Consider the following 8,514-nt stretch of genomic DNA (forward strand, 5'->3'; position numbering starts at 1 on the left):
AAGGTCAGCACAGTCTGCCTCCTAGACACATCCTTGATGCTCCTCACATTAATGAAAAAGATAGAGATCTCAGCCATCATGGATAAGAGAGATGAAGGGGTTAGTCGGCAGGGGCTGTGCCTACCTCCCCTGGGGAGGGGGGGCGACCTCTGCGGCCTGGCCAGGGTCCTGGCTCAGTCCAATCTGGTTGAGGACCTCGTTGAGGACCTCATCGAAGTCGGTGGAGAGATCTGGCCCCGACCGGGTCAGAGCCATCTCTTCTTCCACCTCTTCCTCTTCCTCCAGTGTGTCGAGGTCCTCCCCCACGGGGTCGGGACCTGCGGCATTCTGGAGGACAGCAGGCCGCTTGGTGGCGGAGGAGGGTTCCTCCGCCACCGGGCTAGCCTGCTCCTTCTTCCGCTTCCTGATCCCCGCCGCAGAGCTGCTGACGGGGGTGGCAGGGGGAAGGGGCGGGAAATCCTCCTGTGAGGACAGGTCAGGGGGGGGGGGGTGGAACCGGGCCCGGGAGGGGCAGGGGCGAGAGGGGCAGGAGGGCGGGGGGGGGCAGGGTCCGGGGGGGGCTGGGGTGGGAGGAGGGGGGTTCCTCTTACCTGGGTCCTTTGGGGGTTTCTGTGTTGCTGGTTTGGCGGCCGGGCCCTTGCTCAGGGCCCCAGCATACGTCCTGCTTCTCTCTGGGCAGTCCCTGTAGATGTGCTCTGACCGTCCACAGAGGTTGCAGGTTTTGGACCTCGGGCAATCCTTGGTCTCGTGACCTGCAGACCGACAGAACCTACATGAAAGCACTTGGCAATCCTTACCCTCGTGCCCCGGCTGACCACACCTGCGGCATGACTGGGGTTGATCCGGGTAGTGTAGGAGTCCTGCTGACGCTCCCAGGGAAAAGCACTGTTGCAGGTGTTGGAGATCTCCAGCGGGACGATCTCTCAGCAATCTGCAAAACACAGACCACTTACCTGTCCAGAAGCCGTTGGCGTCTAGTATCCGGACAGGGTCCTTCAACACGACGCAAAACCTTTGGAGGTAGGTGGCGATGTCTCTACCAGGGACATGAGGGTTCCTCATGGACACCGTGATCCGCCTTTCGTCCCTTTGAATGGGAGAGTTCGCGATGAACTTTCGGAAGAGGGAGTCGGGTCCAGAGGTCTTCACTGCCTCCCAGTACCTTCTGCATACCTGTAGAGAAACAAAAGTTACGAAGAAAATACCTTTCATGAAGGACTGCACCGACAGGGTCTCTGCCTTGCTAAATCCTTGTTCAAGGATCATTTTCTTCCCGAAGACTTCCGGGGTCATGTCCGGGACTCTGCCGTCCACTTCTTTCAGCCGCAGCACGCAGCACGACTGTCTGCTTCATCCAGGGCTCCAGTGGAGGGAGACCGTCTGCAGGGCCGGAGCGATCTGAGGTGGAGGCGGAGGGGGCTTCTCCCGGGGTCTTGGCGGTGGTGGCGTTCTGTGGCTTCTTCGCGGTTTGCTTATTCTTCCCCATCTTGTCGCAGAGGAGTTCTCAGGAGGGCTTCCCAGAGATCTTGATCGGATTCCTTCTCCTTCTTCTTCCTCGGCGGCTTCACTCTCGCTTGCTTAGCCTTTGAAAAGGCTATTGAGCGTCTACTGCCCGGAGGTAGTAACGCAGAGTGAACAAGGGGGGGAAGATCACAAACTCGTTCTGTGTGGGGGCTAAGCCTCAAACCCAATAGCAGCAAGCAGGTGAAGCCGAATTTAATCGACGATCCTACAAGGCCAAGAAGAGGGTACCCCACACAGACCAAATGGCTGGGATAGATGCAAGTGGTTCTCAACGTCCTAGCTGGAAGCAGGGACACCCCTAAAGGCAAGGTCGATACTACACTTGATCTTAGCCAAAAGGCCGAGAAGCGATTAAATACCACCAAAGGAAAGCTCTATCTGTCACAAAAAAATGATAAAAATGTCATATGGGTACAATGTTGCATGACCGCGCAATTGTCATTCAAAGTGTGACAGCGCTGAGAGCTGGAAATTGGCCTGGGCAGGAAGAGGGTATAAGTGCCCTGTAGGCAAGCGGTTAAAGTGGACCTCCGGTTAAATATTTCATCCTGATGCTATCCATTCATCCCGGGCTGATTCCATCCTGAAAGGGACCCATTGGCAGACCTCCATTTATTTATACACTGAGCAATAACTTTGTGCATCCGGTGAGTGAGCATTTTATCCATACTCTGCCTCTCACTGATCTTTTGAGGAAGTGATGAATTGGGGATATTGAAGTCACTCTGAGCTCTTTATATATATATATACAGTGGGGCAAAAAAGTATTTAGTCAGCCACCAATTGTGAAAGTTTTCCCACTTAAAAAGATGAGAGAGGCCTGTAATTGGCATCATAGGTAGACCTCAACTATGAGAGACAAAATGAGAAAACAAATCCAGACAATCACATTGGCTGATTTGGAAAGATTTTATGTGCAAATTATGGTGGAAAATAAGTATTTGGTCACCTACAAACAAGCAAGATTTCTGGCTCTCACAGACCTGTACCTTCTTTAAGAGGCTCTTCTGTCCTGCACTCATTACCTGTATCAATGGCACCTGTTTGAACTTATCAGTATAAAAGACACCTGTCCACAACCTAATACAGTCACACTCCAAACTCCACTATGGTGAAGACCAAAGAGCTGTCGAAGGACACCAGAAACAAAATTGTAGACCTGCACCAGGCTGGGAAGACTGAATCTGCAACAGGCAAGCAGCTTGGTGTGAACAAATCAACTGTGGGAGCAATAATTAGAAAATGGAAGACATACAAGACCACTGATAATCTCCCTCAATCTGGGGCTCCGTGCAAAATCTCACCCCGTGGGGTCAAAATGATCACAAGAACGGTGAGAAAAAATCCCAGGACCACACGGGGGGGACCTAGTGAATGACCTGCAGAGAGCTGGGACCAACGTAACAAAGGCTACCATCAGTAACACACTACGCCGCCAGGGACTCTGATCCTGCAGTGCCAGACGTGTCCCCCTGCTTAAGCCTGTACATGTCCGGACCCGTCTGAAGTTTGCTAGAGAGCATTTGGATGATCCAGAAGAGGATTGGGAGAATGTCATATGGTCAGATGAAACCAAAATAGAACTGTTTGGTAGAAACACAACTCGTTGTGTTTGGAGGAGGGAGAATGCTGAGTTGCATCCAAAGAACACCATACCTACTGTGAAGCATGGGGGTGGCAACATCATGCTTTGGGGCTGTTTCTCAGCAAAGGGACCAGAATGACTGATCCATGTACAGGACAGAATGAATGGGGCCATGTAAAATGAGATTTTGAGTACAAACCTCCTTCCATCAGCAAGGGTATTGAATATGAAACGTGGCTGGGTCTTCCAACATGACAATGATCCCAAACATACCACCCGGGCAACGAAGGAGTGGCTTCGTAAGAAGCATTTCAAGGTCCTGGAGTGGCCTAGCCAGTCTCCAGATCTCAACCCCATAGAAAACCTTTGGAGGGAGTTGAAAGTCCATGTTGCCCAGCGACAGCCCCAAAACATCACTGCTCTAGAGGAGATCTGCATCGAGGAATGGGCCAACATATCAGCAACAGTGTGTGCCAACCTTGTGAAGACTTACAGGAAAAGTTTGACCTCTGTCATTGCCAACAAAGGATATATAACAAAGTATTGAGATGAACTTTTGATATTGACCAAATACTTATTTTCCACCATAATTTGCAAATTCTTTCCAAATCAGCCAATGTGATTGTCTGGATTTTTTTTCTCATTTTGTCTCTCATAGTTGAGGTCTACCTATGATGCCAATTACAGGCCTCTCTCATCTTTTTAAGTGGGAGAACGTGCACAACTGGTGGCTGACTAAATACTTTTTTGCCCCACTGTATGTGAACCGGCACTTACACTGTAAATGGGAACCCTGTGGATTCTGAAGAACAGGGGAACCTTGTGTTCTCTGATGTAAAGGACAACTTTGTGGACTGTCATGTAGGGGGAAACTCTGTGGACTGTGATGTTAAAGTGGTAGTAATCTCATTTTTATTTTAACTTTTCCCTACAAGTAAGCTTCTAATAAAACTCACCTGTAGGTAAAATGAATATCTCCTAAATGTGCACCGATTAGGACATATTGTTTCTTAACCACTTCCTGTCCAGGCCAATTTTCAGCTTTCGGCGCTCTCACATTGTGAATGACAATTACTCAGGCATACAACACTGTATCTAAATGAAATTATTATCATTTTTTTCAAACAAATAGAGCTTTAATTTGGTGGTATTTAATCATCACTGGGGTTTTTATTTTTTGCTAGAAAAATGAAAAAAGACTGAAAATTTTGAAAGAAAAACATGTTTTTCTTAGTATTTGATACTAAATTTTGCAAATAAATATACTTTCTTCATAAATTTAGGTCAAAATCCATTGTGCTACATTTTGTTGGTAGACATAACCCAAATCAGTGTGTATTATTTAGTCTTTGTGAAAGTTAGAGTCCGCAGACCACGGTATATATATTTGATATATTTGAAAATGTATCAATCCTGATGCACGGACTACCTATATAATTTCTTGGGGCCCTAAAATGCCAGGACAGTACAAATACCCCCCAAACGACCCCTTTTAGGAAAGTAGACAGTCTGAGTTATTTAATGAGAGGCATGGGGAGTTTTTTGAAGTTGTCATTTTTTGCCAATTTTTTAAGGAAATGATGAAGGTAAAAAAAATTATTATTTTTTTTTCCCACAAAGTTGTCATTTAACAAGTTCTTTCTCTCACACGGCATAAGCATACTTGCAATTACACCCCAAAACACATTTTGCTACTCATCCTGAGTATGGCGATACCACATGTGTAAAACTTTTTCACAGCCTAACCACATAGAAGGGCCCCACATCCAATAAGCACCCTTAGGCGTTCTAGGGGCAAAAATTACACATCTAATTTCTTGACTGTCTATCACAGTTTTGGAGGTCCTGGAGCACCAGGACAATTGAATTACCCACAAAATGACCCCATTTTCGAAAGAAAACACCTCAAGGTATGTTTTAAGAGGCATGGGGAGTCCTCTGAAGACTTCATTTTTTGCCACATGTTTTTGGAAAATGTGAAAAGAAAATGAAAATGTATTTTTTTTTTACGCAAAGTTGTCAATTTTGGAAAGCAAACACCCCAAGGTATGTTTTAAGTTCTCCGTCACTCTCATCTGTCATACTCAGAATTTGAAATGCCTCCTCGCTTGTATATGATCTTTTGGCCATATTTTTGACACTGATCAGGACCCACTGGTATGGCAGTGATCAGGATGGTGTTGCAGTGAGGGACAGATATCTGGCTGCAGTTGGTTCACACTAGTCACTGTTGGGCAAAAATCAGAGATACAGTGAGGTGGCTGGCAATGTTTTGTGAGTGTGTGTAAACTCTGTGCAAAGGCTGAAAATTACTCACAGTTAGCTGTACTGGATCTCTCTCCTCACAGACGATGGCAGTGAACAGGATCCACTGGTGTGGCAGAGATCAGGGACACTTTATGAACAGGCACACTGTAAGGTGATCAGGGACACTGATTGGGCCACTGTATGGTGATCAGGGACACTGCTGGGCCACTGCGGTGATCAGGGACACTGCTGGGCCACTTGTGTGGCGATCAGGGACACTGCTGGGCAACTGCGGTGATCAGGGACACTGCGGTGATCAGGGGCACTGCTGGACCACTTGTCCGGCAATCAGGGACACTGCTGGCCACTTGTGTGGTGATCAGGGACACTGCTGGGCCACTTGTGTGGTGATCTGGGCCACTGCGGCAATCAGGGACACTGCGGTGATCAGGGACACTGCTGGACCACTTATGCAGCAATCGGGGACACTGCGGTGATCAGGGACACTGCTTGGACACTGCGGCGATCAGGGACACTGCTGGACCACTTCTGCGGCGATCAGGGACACTGCTGGGCCACTGCGATGATCAGGACACTGCTGGGCCACTTGTGTGGCAATCAGAAACACTGCTGGACTACTGCGGTGATCAGGGACACTTCGGTGATCAGGGGCACTGCTGGACCACTTATCCGGCGATCAGGGACACTGCTGGGCCACTTGTGTGGTGATCAGGAACACTGCTGGGCCAATGTGGGGATCAGGGACACTGCTGGGCCAATTGTGTGGTGATCAGGAACACTGCTGGGCCAATGCGGTGATCAGGGACACTGCTGGGCCACTTGTGTGGTGATCAGGAACACTGCTGGGCCAATGCGGTGATCAGGGACACTGCTGGGCCACTTGTGTGGTGATCAGGAACACTGCTGGGCCAATGCGGTGATCAGGGACACTGCTGGGCCACTTGTGTGGTGGTCAGGGACACTGCTGGGCCACTGCGGCAATCAGGGCCACTGCGGCGATCAGGGACACTGCTGGACCACTTGTGCGGCAATCAGGGACACTGCGGTGATCAGGGACACTGCTGGACCACTTGTGCGGCAATCGGGGACAATGCTGGGTTACTTGTGCGGCGATCAGGGACACTGCTGGGCCACTTGTGTGGCGATCAGGGCCACTGCTGGGCCACTGCGGCAATCAGGGACACTGCTGGACCACTTGTGCGGCAATCAGGGACACTGTGGCGATCAGGAACACTGCTGGACCACTTGTGCGGCAATCAGGGACACTGCGGTGATCAGGGACACTGCTGGGCCACTGCGGCGATCAGGGACACTGCTGGACCACTTGTGCGGCAATCAGGGACACTGCGGGGCCACTGCGGCAATCAGGGACACTTCTGGGCCACTTGTGTGGCAATCAGGGACACTGCTTGGCCACTGCGGCGATCAGGGACACTGTGACGATCAGGGACACTGTGGCGATCAGGAACACTGCTGGGCCACTATGTGGTGATCAGGGACACTGACAATCAGGGACACTGCTGGGCCACTTGTTGGGCGATCAGGGCCACTTGTTGGGCGATCAGGGACACTGTGGGGGCGATCAGGGACACTGTGGGGGCGATCAGGGCCACTTTAGGGGCGATCAGGGCCACTTTAGGGGCGATCAGGTGTCACTGAGGTGGAGGGCAGTTAGCTACAGCCCTTTTCTTCGCTGTTTCTCCTCTCACAGACAACTCCGTGAGAGGAGAAGGAGGCGGAAGCCGCTCCATGCGGCTTTTGTTTACACTTAAGCTGTGTCCTTATTGGACACAGCTGATCACATGGTATGGGACCGATTTCATTGGTCCCATACCATGTCACGTAATCCACCGTGTCCGTCGGACTCGGCGATCATCGGGCTCGCGGGTGCGCGCTCTAGGAGCCGCGCACGAGCCTCAGATGCAAGGTGCCGTTTAGAGACTGCAATCCGCTCCTGTAGGTGTCCCGTCCTGCCGTTTATAAACAGCGGCCGGACGGGAAGTGGTTAATGCTGTCACATGTGTTCTGAAGGAAGAGGCATACCCGTGCCATTCCCTCAGAGCTGCGCGCCGGGACCCCCGCGTGGAGGAAATCAGGTGTGACCTGTCAGACGGCCGGAGCTCGCAAACCTGGAAGATAGACGGATGAAGATGGAAGTCTCTACAGTGGTGACAGCGCTCCGCAGGAGGGCTTCGTTTTACGGTAAGGTTCCTTTCACACAGGCGTTCTGTTTTTTTCTTCAGTTAAGTCATGTTTTTTCAAAGAAAAAAATGGATGAGTTTATATCGGTTTTTTCATCCGTTTAGATCCGTTTTTCAGTCATGTACGTCCATTTTTCATCCGTTTTTCATTTGTGTATGTCCATTTTTCATCCGATTACATTCGTTTTTCATCCGATTACATTCGTTTTTCATCTATTTACATCCATTTTTGATCCGTTTACTTCTGTTGACATCCGTTTTTCGTCCGTTCCGTATTTTTTTGCGTTTAGAAAAATAGGGTTTTCTTCTGTTCAAAAAAACGGATGTTAACAAATGCGGACATTAACTGATGTAAAAAGATATTTATCCGTTTACACCCGCAAGTCCATAGAAAAGCATGGGGGTCTGTTTTTCATCCGTAAATGGACAGATGAAACATGGACATATGGAACGCTTGTGTGAAAGGGGCCTAAGTCCTACATAATGTCCTAGTATGCATTGCAATGCATACTAACACATTATGACATTACCTTGCAGGGGACTTTTTTTTTTCCTGCGGTTTACTACTGCTTTATAAGGGAGCTCCGTGGACTGGACTCTGAGTTATGGGGGTCTCTGGTCACCAGAGCCACCCCCCTTTACATCAGAGTTTATTCTTTACACCAGAGTGTCCAGCATTCCCTCTTCTGTCAGAGTCCTCCTTTACATCAGTGTACAGAGTCCTTGCACTGTAAAGGGGGACTCTGCAGACTCTGATGTAAGGGGGACTCTGCAGACTCTGATGTAAGGTGGAACTCTGTGTTGCGTTATAACCTTCATGTAAAAGGAGAAATGTTTTTTGTCTTTTGTTGTACCTTAACCCCTTCCTATCGCACCTCCTGGCTCTTTAGGAGCTTCTGTCAGGAGGTAAAGATGGGGTCATGTGACAGCTGCGAT

General features: G+C 49.4%; 1 pseudogene; it reads right to left on the reverse strand.

Moving 5' to 3' along the window:
- Positions 1 to 1,783: 1,783 nt before the first annotated feature.
- Positions 1,784 to 1,876, reverse strand: LOC149467228 (U2 spliceosomal RNA; annotated as a pseudogene).
- Between the last annotated feature and the right edge of the window lie 6,638 nt (positions 1,877 to 8,514).

The sequence above is a fragment of the Staurois parvus genome, unplaced genomic scaffold (genome assembly GCF_062004578.1).
Source record: "Staurois parvus isolate SC_StPar_1 unplaced genomic scaffold, SC_StPar_1.0 ptg000118l, whole genome shotgun sequence".
Taxonomy (NCBI): Eukaryota; Metazoa; Chordata; class Amphibia; order Anura; family Ranidae; genus Staurois; species Staurois parvus.